The sequence below is a fragment of the Xenopus laevis genome, chromosome 2L, assembly GCF_017654675.1.
Source record: "Xenopus laevis strain J_2021 chromosome 2L, Xenopus_laevis_v10.1, whole genome shotgun sequence".
Classification (NCBI taxonomy): domain Eukaryota; kingdom Metazoa; phylum Chordata; class Amphibia; order Anura; family Pipidae; genus Xenopus; species Xenopus laevis.
The window spans coordinates 163,799,349-163,814,016 of record NC_054373.1 but is presented as its reverse complement, the minus strand read 5'-3'; the positions used below and the strand labels follow the sequence as shown (position 1 = coordinate 163,814,016).

Here is a 14,668-nt window from a genome sequence, read left to right as displayed (position 1 = left end):
AAGGGACAGGGGAAAGTATAAAATATAGTGAAAGGGAGGGAGAGAAAACTGTATGTACAGTATATACTATACCACTTCCTCAGATCCACTTATTGAAGGAAAACTATACAATGTAGGTCTCTATAAAAATATATTACATAAAACAGCTCCTATGAAAACCCTGCTTCATGTAAATAACCCATTTTCATAGGAATATACTTTTTTTAGTAGTACCTGTATGTGCCATTGAGTAATCATAAATAGAAAATTGCCATTTTAAAAAATAAGGGCCGCCCCCTGGGATCGTAGGATTCACGGTGCACACAAACAAACCATATGTGTAAGGTCACATGAGCCAATTAACAGACAGTTCTGTCACACTTCTTCCTGTTACAGTTAAGATTTGTATTTCTGGTCAGGTGATCTGAGGCAGCACACAAAATGACCATCACAAAATGGGGGTTTAAGGCAAGAGATGTAAAAGGGCAAGATTTACTTAAATATTTATACCAGTTTGATAAGATTTTAATATGCCACTTAATATGAAATATCTGTTGCTTAAATATTCATTTTAGGGGTAAAGTTTTCCTTTAATACATTGATAAACACCCAGACCCAAAAAAGGTATGTGTTGCCAACATATCACATATATATGCTCCGGGCAAGTCAAATCTTTGCATTCAGAGCGTCTTGCTTCTTCCGCATACTCTCTTGCAAAACATTAATGTGTTTTTTCCTGTTATAAAACAAAGATAAAAACCTCACGATAAAAATAAGGAGCAAGAAGGGGCTGTATGTGTTTATTCGAATTACACCACAACGGTGAGCAGCATTTAATAGAAGGGAGCGGGATAAAAAATAATAATAGAATGATACTCTAGTACTAAGGGGATAGTGGAAACCAGGCTGTGGATAATGTTACAGCACTACAGGTGTGGGACTCAGCAATGTGTAAGCACAAAATATTTATTCCCAAAAGTCCTGGCTTGAACCTGGCCGTGACACCTGCCATTTCTCACATTCACTGACAAAACAGGTTGTGTACTTTCACTGGCTCTAGAAGTGAATGGGAAAGGGGGAGGCACGTCCAATCAAGGATGCTCAGATAGTAGGGATGCACCGAATACAGGATTCGGTTTGGGATTCAGCCTTTTGAAGCAGGATTCGGATTCAGCCAAATCCTTCTGCCTGGCCGAACCGAATCCTAATTTGCATATGCAAATTAGGGGTGGGGAGGGAAATTGCGTGACAAAACAAGGAAGTAAAAAACGTTTCCCCCCTTCCCACCCCTAATTTGCATATGCATCTATGGGTTCGGTTTGTTATTCAGCCGAATCTTTTGTGAAGGATTCGAGGGTTTGGCCTAATCCAAAATAGTGGATTTGGTGCATCCCTATCAGATAGACAGGCTCTCATCAGAACAGACAACCAGAAAACAAATACAATTTCCCCACAGTAGAAGTTGACTGGCCTTGAACCACGAGGCTGCAAATGCCCACGATTCTAATGGCTGCCTTTGCTTCGCCATGTTGCCGAGTACTGTGTAAGACCACTCCAGATTTTTGGCAGTGTTTCAGGCCAAAATGATATCTGGTCGGAAACCTGCTTGGTAAAAAAACAAACTACATGCCGCCATAGATACACCTGGCTTTTGAAGTGTCTGCATAGGCCTAATTAATTTTCAGTCACTGATCCAGAGGCCAAATTGGGTAGTCGTATGGTAACCCTACCAAACCAACAAATCTTTCACTGTATTTCCATCATAAGGCTTGTTTGTAAACTTGATCCAGTCAGCTCCGTTTTCACCTTTTCGTTCAAAAAGATCCCAGTGCAGGTGCAGTTAATGGCCACCATCCATTCATATACTATGGAAGACTTGAAGCACAGCACCGGTTTATGTCTGTACCCAGATTTGCATTGCCAAATGTGCTTAATAAAGGCTTTTTATTTTTAAACATAAACCGGTGCTGTGCTTCAAGTCTTCTACATCATAAGGCTTGTATCAAACCAGGAAATCTATTCAGGCAATGTCAAGACATATCACTTTCTCACTGTCCCGTTTTTCGTGGGACAGCCACGATTAACAGCTCAGCCCACAGTCCCCGATTGTCACTGAAATGTCCCGAATTTCTCTTTGATCTCCTGTACTGATACCAGAAAAGATACAATGTTTCTGACATGTAATTAAATAAGAGGCAGAGAGCCCAGAATACTCAGCAACTAGTAATGTGTGAGTAGAGACAAACTCGGCTCAGACCAGCCTGACCCGCACCCACCTTCCCCCCTCAATTTATAGACCTGCAGGTATCAGGCCAGCCCACACATCCCTACTGCAATTAGATGCATTTGTAACAATTTACAGACATACAATTGTAACTATTTAAGATAAGCAAGTCTCTTGGGGAAACTGTGACTTGCAGCTTAAAGGAGTTGTCAACTGTGAATTAAATTTTAGTATGATGTAAAGCATGATATGCGGAGACAATTTGCAATTTTTTATTAAGCAGCAATCCAGTTTGCAGTTTCAGCAATTTTGTTGCTTGGATCCAAATTACCTTAGAAACCATACACTGATCTGCATAAGAAAGAGAATATGAATAGGAGAGGGTCTAAAAAGAAAGAGGAGTAATCAAAAGTAGCAATAACAATAACATTTGTAGTTTTACAGAGCATTTGTACTTAGTTGGAAAGTTAGAATCAGAAGGCAAAAATTCTAAAACTATAAAAAAATGAAGACCAACTGAAAAGATACTTAGAATTGTCCTTTCTGTAACATACTAAAAGTTAACTTAAAAGGTAAACCATCGCTTTAAAGGGTAATTAATCTTCATTAACAAACATATAATAACACATAAAACCTGACCTTAAAACCCCCAGATGTGTTCAAACTTTCCATAACCTGACAAATTTTAAAATGTATGTGGTATTTAGAGGGTGTGGCCATAACCCTTAAAGTTGTTGAATATTATGACTTGAAAGAGATTATTTCTAACATTGAGGCTTTTTTTTTTTATTGTTTATTAGTAAGCAATACACAGCACACGAGTTGTACAGGCGGCCCTCTCTCATCAATAGTGGGTCTAATAGCCAGGGACATAGAGATGCTCTAATTCAGGGCTGTCCAAGTGGAGGTCCATGAGACAAGTGTGGCCCCTCCAGACTTCTTAATAGCTCTATTGATCTCTCTGAATGCCATCATCGCTTTAATGTAATATAGTACAAACAGGGAAAACTGGCCACTATATAGAAACAAACTGACAATTCAAGTCAGGGAGACAGGACCAACTTCTACTACCTTGTTCCCTACAGCAAGGGTCCCCAATCTTTTTTTTTTTTACCCGTGAGCCACATTCAGAAGTAAAAGGAGTCGGGAAGCAGCACACAAATGAAAAAGGACCCTGGGCTGCCAAATAAGGGCTGTGATTGGCTATTTGGTATCCCCCTATGTGGACTGGCAGTCTACAGGAGGCTCTGTTTGGCTGTATGCAACACAAATTTTCCTCCGTGCCAAAAATTAAAAAATGAGCAGCTGCTTTGAGGCCACTGGGAGCAACATCCAAGTAGTTGGTGAGTAAAATATTGCTCATGAGCCACTGGTTGGGGATCATTGTCCTACAGCAAAGATGCAGAACCTGCAGCCTTTCAAATGTAGCCAACCGTGACTCCCATCACCCTTAGCAGACTTTCCCCTATATGTAATAAAAGGCATTAAGTTTGCCCAGGAGAAGTCACCCCATAGCAACCAATACGATATTTGCTTTTAAACGGGTGGCCAGTAAGTGCTTCCTGCTGAACCCACAGCATTGCTATGCGTTACTGCTCCTGTGCAAATTTAGTGTCTTTTATTACATAACCCCATAATATTAGTGGCTTTTCCCAAACTGCCTCGGGTTGTTGGTGGGATTCTGGGAGTTGTAGTTGGCCCATCCCTATCCTCCAGCACCAAGTGAATTGTGAGCACCCCATACGACTCAGAAGTCAATCCAACGAAACTGTAGATCCAGTTTTTAAATTGCAAAGGTGATTTATTGGCTTAGTAGACAAAGTAAGGACTTACATTGTCTACTATGAGCCAATAAATCACCTTTAGTTAAGCTTTAGTTCTCCATTTATTGGCTTAGTAGACAAAGTAAGGGCTTACGTTGTCTACTATGAGCCAATAAATCACCTTTGCAATATAAAAACTGGATCTACAGTTTCCTTGGATTTACTTATTTATGACTTGCTTTGACCCTGAGCAGGGGGTCTGATAGACTGTTTAGCACCTGATACCCCGAGAGGGTACTTTACTACAGGTAGAGCGCTCTATTTTCATGTGATATGAGCATTTTGCAGACAGGCAGCAGCAGAAATGGGCCAATAGGAAGACCTAAGCTATGGCCTTAAAGGGCCAGTACGCCTATTTGTTCAACATGAGTTCAATAAATGCATTTTTCATTTCCATGATGAAAAATCGGTTTAAATGTAGAGCTAAAAAGGACAAAGACATTAGACAGACTATGTGGGCATCACCCATCTCACCAAAGCCAGGGAACACCAGTGGGCACAGTTAGATCACGGTCTATATAAAAGAATGGTTTTCTTGCAAATAAAATTTTCAAATAACCAAGAAAATATATTTTTTAATTAAAATAAATAAGGCAGACTGTACTTCCAGCATAAGCCCAAATTCCCTTTATCACTGTATAGTATAGGATGTGATAATATATAATAATAAACTACTAATAGGCAGCTCCCAGCATCCTCACTACGAGGGCACAAAGCAACACGTGACTAGACGGTGGCACATGGAGGGGCGGAGCCACACACTTGCACTAAACCAAGAGCGAGTAGCTATTGCATCATACCACGTGGGGGGGCAATATTGTGCCCAAAATACCGCCGCTGTCGCCAATAATTATCGCTATTCGTATTCCACGTCTGAAAGCGGAGCAGCGTCACCAATTTAAAGACATTCATACAAATTGCGAAGCGCTGACAGTGAGTAGCGAGCAGACAGCATCTGTCATTACCTTTGTGCAGCGGAAAATGTGACGCGGAGGAAACCGCCGAACTCCTGCACGTGGCACAACCTCTCTCTCAACCGTGACGGAACCTTCCGCTGTGGAATATGTTACTCACACGGTTCCGGCAGCTGTTGTCAGTCTTCCCTAGCTGCTTGCTCGGAGCAGGTACCCGGCGTACGTCACGCTAGGGCGTGGCCTTGACTGACAGAGCCTTACATGGACGTCCGTTCTCACACGTGACCTTGACAAGACGCTGAGCGCTGAAGCCTTAGAGGCATCAGTAGTAAATTAGCTTGGGAGAAGTGATGAGTGATTGTGCGAAACGTTATTTACCTCACAGAGCCTTTATAATCCGACCATTCGGCTCTGACTGATGTCAGGAAGATACTTTAGGGCACAGCGGTTGCTTTTGAGAACATCTCAAATGGCCAGTCCTTTTATACTCCTTTAAGAGGTTGTCTCTTTTCTTTATAAAACTCATCAAAAAAAATAACTTAAGCGTTTTGAAAAGTAAACGTAATTTCAACTAACTTTGAAATAAACATCAATTAAAAAATATGCAGACTTTTCATGATTTGGAATTGTTTGGAACAGCTCCCTAAGCCTCAGCCCCTGCTCTCCTGCTGATCTGTCTGACTACTTTGCTGTACGGAAAGCATTTTAGGACATCCTCAGGGGAAATCGCTCTCCTGCTTGTGATCTCATAAAGCAGAGGAATCAGGGGCGATCCTGGCCCCTCTGCTGCCCCCCCTCCCCCCGGAAATTCGCTCTTAAAGTACCAGGAGCAGCATTTTTGCTGCCCCTGGTACCTAGTGGGGCGCTGCCGCCTCAGGCGACAGCCTCAACTTGCCTCATTGGCGAAGCACCCCTGAGAGAAATGCAGCATTGCGTACTTTTTCTTTCACTCATCCTGAAAGGCTGCAGTTGCACCTACGTCCTGGGTCCTCCCTACTCAGCCTTCAGCTCTTCCTCCTCAGCCATCAGTACAAACTTTCTCCATCCTCAGCCCTCCCTCCTCAGTACAAACTTTCTCCATCCTCAGCCCTCCACCCTCAGCCATCAGCCTGGCTTAGGAGCCGAGGTCTGAGGCGGAAGAGCTGAGGAGGGAAGGCTGAGAATGGAGAACGTTTGTACGGAGGAGGGAGGGCTGAGGATGGAGAGCGTTTGTACGGAGGAGGGAGGGCTGAGGATGGAGAGCGTTTGTACTGAGGGCTGAGGATGGAGCGCGTTTGTACTGAGGGCTGAGGAGGGAGGGCTGAGGATGGAGAGCGTTTGTACGGAGGAGGGAGGGCTGAGGATGGAGAGCGTTTGTACAGAGGGCTGAGGATGGAGAGTGTTTGTACAGAGGGCTGAGGATGGAGAGTGTTTGTACAGAGGGCTGAGGATGGAGAGCGTTTGTACAGAGGGCTGAGGATGGAGAGCGTTTGTACTGAGGGCTGAGGAGGGAGGGCTGAGGATGGAGAACGTTTGTACTGAGGGCTGAGGAGGGAGGGCCGAGGATGGAGAGTGTTTGTACAGAGGGCTGAGGATGGAGAGTGTTTGTACAGAGGGCTGAGGATGGAGAGTGTTTGTACAGAGGGCTGAGAGCACACACAGGAGAATGTGTCCTGATGATGTCCTAAAATGCGTTCCGTATTACTGAGCTGGCTGACTACTGTTACTTTGTATCAACAGCCATCTGTAATTAGCCTGCATCCTCCAAACCCCACAATTCCCTGCACTTGTGATTTCAATAGGGATAAACCGAATCCACTATTTTGGATTCGGCCAAACTTGCCACTTGTTTTGTGACAAAAAGTCACGCAATTTCCCTCCTCGCCCCTAATTTGAATAAGCAAATTAGGATTCGGTTCAGCCATTTAGTCCCTCCTTCCCTGCCAGGATTTCAAATGATGCAGAAAGAGAAGAACTAGTAAAACAGCTGGATTTCAGCATAGAAAAAGGCATTTATTTATACTTTTTCAAGAAACAGGTAACTGTGATGGGTATATTAGGGGTTTCTGTGTTGGGACTCTTTTATCAAATTTTGGTTTGGAAGCCGGAGTTCCCTTTAAACAGGAATGTGATTTTTATTCAAGACGATTGCGTAGTAGAACAAAATAGCCGGCTTTTCCGTTAAGGTTTGGGTTTTCGAAGAAGAAGCCGATTGCTCTCCGTGGTGCTTGCTGGAAGAGCCCCAGGCGGGTGCAGTTTTCTGCCGATAGGAGGTGGAGTTTCAGGTAAGTAAATACAATCACTTGGGGTGCCTAACTTTTTGCACCCCAAATATAACATGCCTTTCCCTCTCCTTTAAACTACAGCTTGTTAAAATACTTTCTACTTTTCTAAAACCTGGGGTGGTTCATTGAGCATCAAATGCATCATATACATGATACCTAGTTAAAAAAAGAACGTTCATGCCCAAATTCATGTTACAGCAGTCAGCAAGTCTGAAGAGCCACACACGATCCGAAAAATCATACGATAGGATCTGTGTGTCTATGGCCACCTTTAAAAAAAAAACCCCCAACTACTTTAGAAATATAACTTGCTTTCATTACATATTTTTATTGGGTAAAATGCTATTTGTAAAAATAATTGCTATTGAAAGCAAAATGGGTCTGATGATTATTTACTGCACTTCTGTTTCTGACATTGCGCAGCGCTGTAAAATAAATTACAAAGAAATCACATGAATTACATACCGTGAGCTTCCGGTAGCGAAACCCAAGGCCCCGGCACAGATTTCAGCACAGAAATGGAGACCACCTTGTAGAGTTCAAATTTCCACTTTGCTGGCTTTTATTTTCAAAACAACAAAACAAATCTTCAGCCCACTGGCTTCACATGGGGAAATCACATAACATAAACAGTCCCGATTTACACCCTCAATGGTGTTCTCTTTACTCTCGTTAGAGTTTAGCACTCATTGGCTTTCAGCAGACCACAAATCCCAGAATCCTCTCTGGGCACGCTTGAGACACTTGTCTCCTGGGAGCAGTTTCTCTTGTCCTCTCTCCAACTCGAGAATAACACTCCTTCACTCCAGGAGGTCTCTATAGGAAAGCAGCAGCCCTGAGGTGTTGCTCCACAGCTTCTTTTAACTATCCTTTATTAACTAATTAGCTAGCTACCTAGTTTCGGCCAGCTGCAAAACCTTACATAGAGCAATGGATGGAATCCCACCCTCCTCTCTTCCATCCACTCCACGGACCCATAATCCATCTTTTACTGAGCTGGTTCACACTTTAGACTGCCTTACTAGCTACAGCAATACAGTGTTCCCTGGAGTTTTGATTTCACCAGCTTAATGCTGGTGAAATACACACAATATAGTGCCCTTTAGACACCCATATCTTACAATACATAGAACATACAGAGTTATATACATAATGACCAGTACTGGTACAAAAGGTGAGAAAGACCATGTGCAAAAGAGCTTACAATCTAAAAGGGAAGGGAATGAGACACAAGGCGTAGGAGTGGGCATGATCAGAAATAAGCAGGTGAGAGATGTAGCATATGGTTTTGCATTTGGTAGCTAAACAGCATAAGGGTAGGCTTCTCTAAATAAAGCTGGCCATAGAATCAAAGATCCGATCGTTTGAATCCTCAAACAATCGGACTTCCCCATCTCCTGACCTGCCACTAAAATAAGTTTAAATAAAGAAGTAGAAGAACAAATCAGCCGATGTTCTGCCCCTAACAGCAATCGTCAGTTAAAAATAAATGTCATTCCTCCCAGTACCTCTATGGGCCAGTCCAGTGGGACCTATTTTTCAGAATGCTCGGGACCTGGGGCTTTCCAGATAATGAGTCTTTCCGTAATTTGGATCTTCACACCTTAAGACTACTAGAAAATCATATAAAAATTAAATAAACCCAATAGGCTGGTTTTGCTTTCAATAAGGAATAATTATACCTTATTTGGGATCAAGTACAAGGTATTGTTTAATTATTATAGAGAAAAAAGAAATTTGGATTATTTGATTATAATGGAGTCTATGGGAGACAGCCTTTCCGTAATTCTGCACTTTCTGGATAACAGGTTTCCGGATAACGGATCCCGTGTGTGTGTGTGTGTGTGTGTGTATAAAACAAACAAGGGAAAGTTGTGCTCACCACTATTTTTTAAAACCATTAGGCGGGGGTGCAATGAGGCTGTGACCACAAAATACACATAGACAAATACACATAGACAAATACAAGAGTCCTCTGCACTCAACCCATTATCAATATATTTAAGACAGAGACATTTTGTGCATACTGCTACTGAAAAATGCCTTACCCTTTAAACAACACAGGGATTGTTTGTCCATATATTGCAATATATTTAAGCTGGCCAACTACGTCAAAGTCATCCCATATCTGGCCAGTCCTACGCTTAATTTTCATCTGATTCATTAAGAATTCAATTGCTTAATTATACATTTTACAAAGGGACTAAGTTTTACCTGCAACTTACTAGCTGCTTTCAAAGTAAAACTCCCAAACTTGGCTGCCCTTTTATTAGACACCAGTGGGATCACCTGACTATAGCTTTGAAAGCAGCTAGTAAGTTGCAGGTAAAACTTAGTCCCTTTGTAAAATGTATAATTAAGCAATTGAATTCTTAATGAATCAGATGAAAATTAAGCGTAGGACTGGCCAGATATGGGATGACTTTGACGTAGTTGGCCAGCTTAAATATATTGCAATATATGGACAAACAATCCCTGTGTTGTTTAAATAGTAAGGCATTTTTCAGTAGCAGTATGCACAAAATGTCTCTGTCTTAAATATATTGATAATGGGTTGAGTGCAGAGGACCTCTTGTAGTTGACAGCAATTTTAAACTCTTTAATGTGTGTTGATATATCTGAGCCTGTCTAAAGAATATATAAGGTCTCTCCACGGAGAGAATAAAGACAGAAAAAGTTGACGAATAATGACAGCTCTAGAGTAAAGCGGAAATACTGCAGAAAGGATGAGATGACATAAAAAAGGGTGACAGACCAGGAGATGCACATTGAGCTGCTAAGGTGGGTTGGCTGTCAGCCTAGATTTACAATATATACTGGGGCTGAGCTGGGGTAGTGGTCAGGGCAAAAATGAATATGGCCAGATCATTCTGGGGGAATGGAATGGTAAAAAAAAAAAACTCCCAAAATTCACCTCCTGTTCAGTACATTACTTTTTATAATACATTCAATTAATACACGAGAAGCAAGTCATACAGGTCATGGAACAATGCTTCTAATATTGTTATATTTTACAACAGGAGGTACATGATTTATTATAAGGATTCATGTGATAGACTCCCTAAGCATCAGTTAGAACTAATGACATCACTAACCATCGTTCATTATTCACTATACAGGTACGGGATCTGTTATCTGGAAACCCAGTATCCAGAAAGCTCAGAACTATGCAAAGGCCAAAGAACGCATTTCATCCAAATAATCCACATTTTTAAAAAGTACTTTTTTCTCTGTAATAGTAAAACAGTACCTTGTACTTGATCCAAACTAAGATATAATGATCAGAAGCAAAACCAGCCTATTTTATTTATTTATTTTTGTTTACATGATTTTCTAGTAGATCTAAGGGTAAGGACATACCTGGCGATTCAGGGGGAGATTTAGTCACCTGGCAACTAATTGCCTCTTCTTTGGGGTGACTAATCTCCCCAAACAGCTTCCCCCTGTTTTCCGCTGGCTATAATGAAAGATCGCCTGCGGCATTGCAGGGGCGCGCCGCCAATGAGGCAAGTTGAGAAACTCGCCTTAGGCGGCAACGCAGGAGAGGTTTCCAGGGGCGGCAAAAAGCCGCTCCTGGCACCTTTAAGAGACAAATTTTTCATTTTTTAAAACGGAAATTCAGCTTTACTATTGTGAGAGAGCGCATTTGCGCTCTTCGCATTAGTGTTCCTGCCAGCGAGGGAGGGGCGGCATTGAAGGAGCCGTCAAATAAGGGCTGCTATTGGCTGTTTGGTAGCCCCTACATGGACTGGTAGCCTACGTGAGGCTCTGTTTGGCAGTACATCTGGTTTTTATACAACCAGAACTTGTCTCCAAGCCTGGAATTGAAAAATAAGCACCTGCTTTGAGGCCACTCAGAGCAACATCCAAGGGGTTAGTGCAGGGTCCGACTGGGGGGCCCGGGGCCCACCGGGACTGCTGTCCAGGGGCCCCCCGCCAGCCCCCCGCCCCCCTACTAAAACCCGTCGGCCCAGCCGTTCGGCACACATGCGCAACAACGGCGTTTGACGCGCCCGGCGGGGGCCCACCGCTGTAGAATGCTTTACCTTACCTGAGTAAACTGTTTTAAAAGCTCTCTCTGTTTGTTTAGGATAGCAGCTGCCATATTAGCTTGGTGTGACATCACTTCCTGCCTGAGTCTCTCCCTGCTCACTCATAGCTCTGGGCTCAGATTACAGTAGAGAAGGGAGGGAGGGAGGGAGAGAGGGAGAGGAGCAAACTGAGCATGCTCACGCCTGGGGCAAGGAGGAGTATGCTGAAAACATGATATATATATATATATATATCATACAGTCTGATACAGAAGCCCATGTGTACACAATAGGCTGAGGAAGGAAAGAAATGCAGTGTTTCCTTTGACAGAGGACTCAGAGCAACATTACTTTGAGGGTTTACTGGTGTATTTATACAGAACAGTGGCGGAACTACCGGGGGAGCAGGGAGTGTGATTGGACCAGGGCCCGCACCCCCTCAAGCCCCGCTGGCAGCTCATGCACCACTGAAGATGCTGAAAAAATTGCGTACAGAAGGGCTGGTGGTAGGGGGGTCCGGCTGCACGTCCCGGGCCCATCAGCACAGACCACAAAGCATGTGCAGTGAATCAGCAGAAAAGAAGATGAGGAGCTACTGGGGAGATCTTTAGGGATACAGAGTCAAGGATATGATCAGGGCCACCATCAGTGGGGCACAGGGGGGTTGATTTCAAGTTTAAAGGGGGACCTGGCTATGCTGCACTTCCTGGATTAGCCAGGCCCCCCTTGAGCAGGAGTTAAAGCAAGATGTTGCCAAAGAGCCATCCGACTCTGCCAAAGGGAGCTTGAAGCTGCCATTGCCGAGGAGAACAAAGAAGTCTGCATACCCAACTTTTTATTTAACCCCTGACCATCAATGTTCTTTTCTGATCTTCTATGGGGCACCTGACCACCAATTTTGTTTAGCTTGTAGGGAGGGGAGCCACGGATGCTTTTTTTAACCTTGTAGGGAGGACCCTGGCTACCAATAGGCTTTTATGGCTAATGTTATATTGCTCATGTCTGTCTGGCTGGATGGTGTGGGGATGGGGACCAGAAAATGTTGTCATACAGGGCCCCCCGTGATTTCTGATGATGACCCTGGCTGTCGTCCCCTGGAGCTGTTACAAAAGTGCAACACATAATAAGACTCCTTTATGAAGGCGCGTGCAGAATTAATTCAACGTGCTTTTTACAATGCAACATTTTCCCCATGATTTCAAAGTAATTGTGTCCATGAATTTATTATTTGCCTCTGATAGTGTAGCTGGTGGCGCTGAAGGGTTTCAGTATTAAAGGAAAACTATACCCCCAAAATGAATACTTAAGCAACAGATAGTTTATATCAAATTGAATGACATATTAAAGAATCTTACCAAACTGGAATATACATTTACATAAATATTGCCCTTTTACATCTCTTGCCTTGAACCACCATTTCGTGACTCTATCTGTGCTGCCTCAGAGATCACCTGACCAGAAATACTACAACACTAAGGGGCAGATTCACTAACTTCGAGTGAAGGATTCGAATGAAAAAAATTTGAATTTCGAAGTATTTTTTGGGTACTTCGACCATCGAATTGGTTAAATTCGTTCGAATTCGAATGAAATCGAACGAATCGAAGTAAAAATCGTTCGACTATTCGACCATTCGATAGTCGAAGTACTTTCCCTTTAAAAAAAACTTCGACCCCCTACTTCGGCAGATAAAACCTACCGAAGTCAATGTTAGCCTATGGGGAAGGTCCCCATAGGTTTGCTAACCTTTTTTTGATCGAAGGATTTTCCTTCGATCGTTGGATTAAAATCGTTCGAATCGTTCGATTAGAAGGATTTAATCGTTCGATCGAACGAAAAATCCTTCGATCGATCGATCGCAGGATTAGCGCTAAATCCTTCGACTTCGATATTCGAAGGATTTCAATTCGAGGGTCGAATTTCGAAGTATTTTTAACTTCGAAATTCGACCCTTAGTGAATCTGCCCCTTACTGTAACAGGAAGAAGTGAGGAAGCAAAAGGCAGAACTCTGTCTGTTAATTGGCTCATGTGACCTAACATGTGGTTTGTATGTGTACACAGTGAATCTTACGATCTCAGGGCGGCCCTTATTTTTTAAAATGGCAATTTTCTATTTATGATTACCCAATGGCACATACTACTAAAAAAGTATATTATTATGATAATGGTTCATTTACATGAAGCAGGGTTTTACACATGAGCTGTTTTACTCAGTATCTTTTAATAGAGACCTACATTGTTTGGGGGGTATAGTTTTCCTTTAAACATTGATATTACATGTAAACACCGCTAAGGTACTGAAGCTACTGATACTGATGTCATAAATGAAATATGAAATATATCCAGTGTGCTCATGAGAGAAATCTGTGCTTGATTGCTTTGTTTTCTGATGAGATATACCTTTACTAAACACTGAAGTATTGCCCCAGTGGGGCCAATAACATGAACACTTGACTTACATTTCATAGAGCAACGGACTGTCCGGGGTAAATAGGATGTAATATTTCATTCCTTCTAGCATTTTATTGCTTATTACAATGGATATTATACTGGCACAACCAGACCTAGTTTGGATTCTAAAAACACCAATCCATAAAGCTTATCGTTATCTCACTAACCTTGCATATAGTGTTTATATGTGTTTGGTTTCCCAGTGCACTCCTGTGGGTACAGTCCCCATAGAGAAGAATGAGGAGAGTTAATTGTGTTCCTGTGCAGTGAGATGCAAAATTTCCTGGGGCAAACACATGCGCAGTTGAATCAAATAGCCGACTTTTTAGTTAAAGTTCATCTTATCGTTCTACTGCGCATGTGCAGCTGCGTGAAGAAAGAAGAAGCTGGAAGAGGATCCCTCCGTGGTGCTCACTGGTATAACCCCGGGCCAGTGCAGTTTTCTGCTGATAGAAGCACCGGCCCAGGGTTTCAAGTAAGTCAATACAATCACTTGGGGGTGCCTAACATTTGGTACCACCAAGTGCTGCAAGCCTTTCCTTCAATCAGACATCTATTTGTAATGTATTGGGCCTTGACTGTAGTCTAAAGCTTTCTGGAACTTAATTTGATAAATATTGAGATCTGCTCATTTGGCACAGTTTGGACAGCCGTATGCTGGGACAAAATGTGGTTTTAAAAATTAGCCCAGGCCAACAATTGGATCATTCATAAGGCCTGTAGAGCGTTCCCAGAGGCGGGCCTCGCTGGGCAGGCGCCCTAGGCAAGCCGGGCAGTAGCGGCGCCTGCGTGAATCTGCGCATGCGCGAATCTGAGCTCGCGTGCATGAATCTGCACTCGCGTGCGCATGCGCATACCTGCACTCACGTGCGCATGCGCGAAATGGAGTTTTCACGCATGCGCAGAATCGAAAAAAACAACCGGACATTCGGGAACCGGACTTGGGGTAGGCGACAGAGGAGGTATGTGCCTGGCGCCCCC

General features: G+C 43.0%; 1 protein-coding gene across 1 annotated transcript in view; it reads right to left on the bottom strand.

Annotated features, from left to right (window-relative positions):
• The window catches only part of slc7a1.L (solute carrier family 7 (cationic amino acid transporter, y+ system), member 1 L homeolog), a 34,098-nt gene extending 28,642 nt beyond the window's left edge, over window positions 1–5,456 (bottom strand). The window contains exon 1 of the mRNA XM_018247701.2: window positions 4,992–5,456. The gene's annotated coding sequence lies outside the window, so the exon portion shown is untranslated. The remainder of the gene's footprint in view (window positions 1–4,991) is intronic.
• Window positions 5,457–14,668: the final 9,212 nt, after the last annotated feature.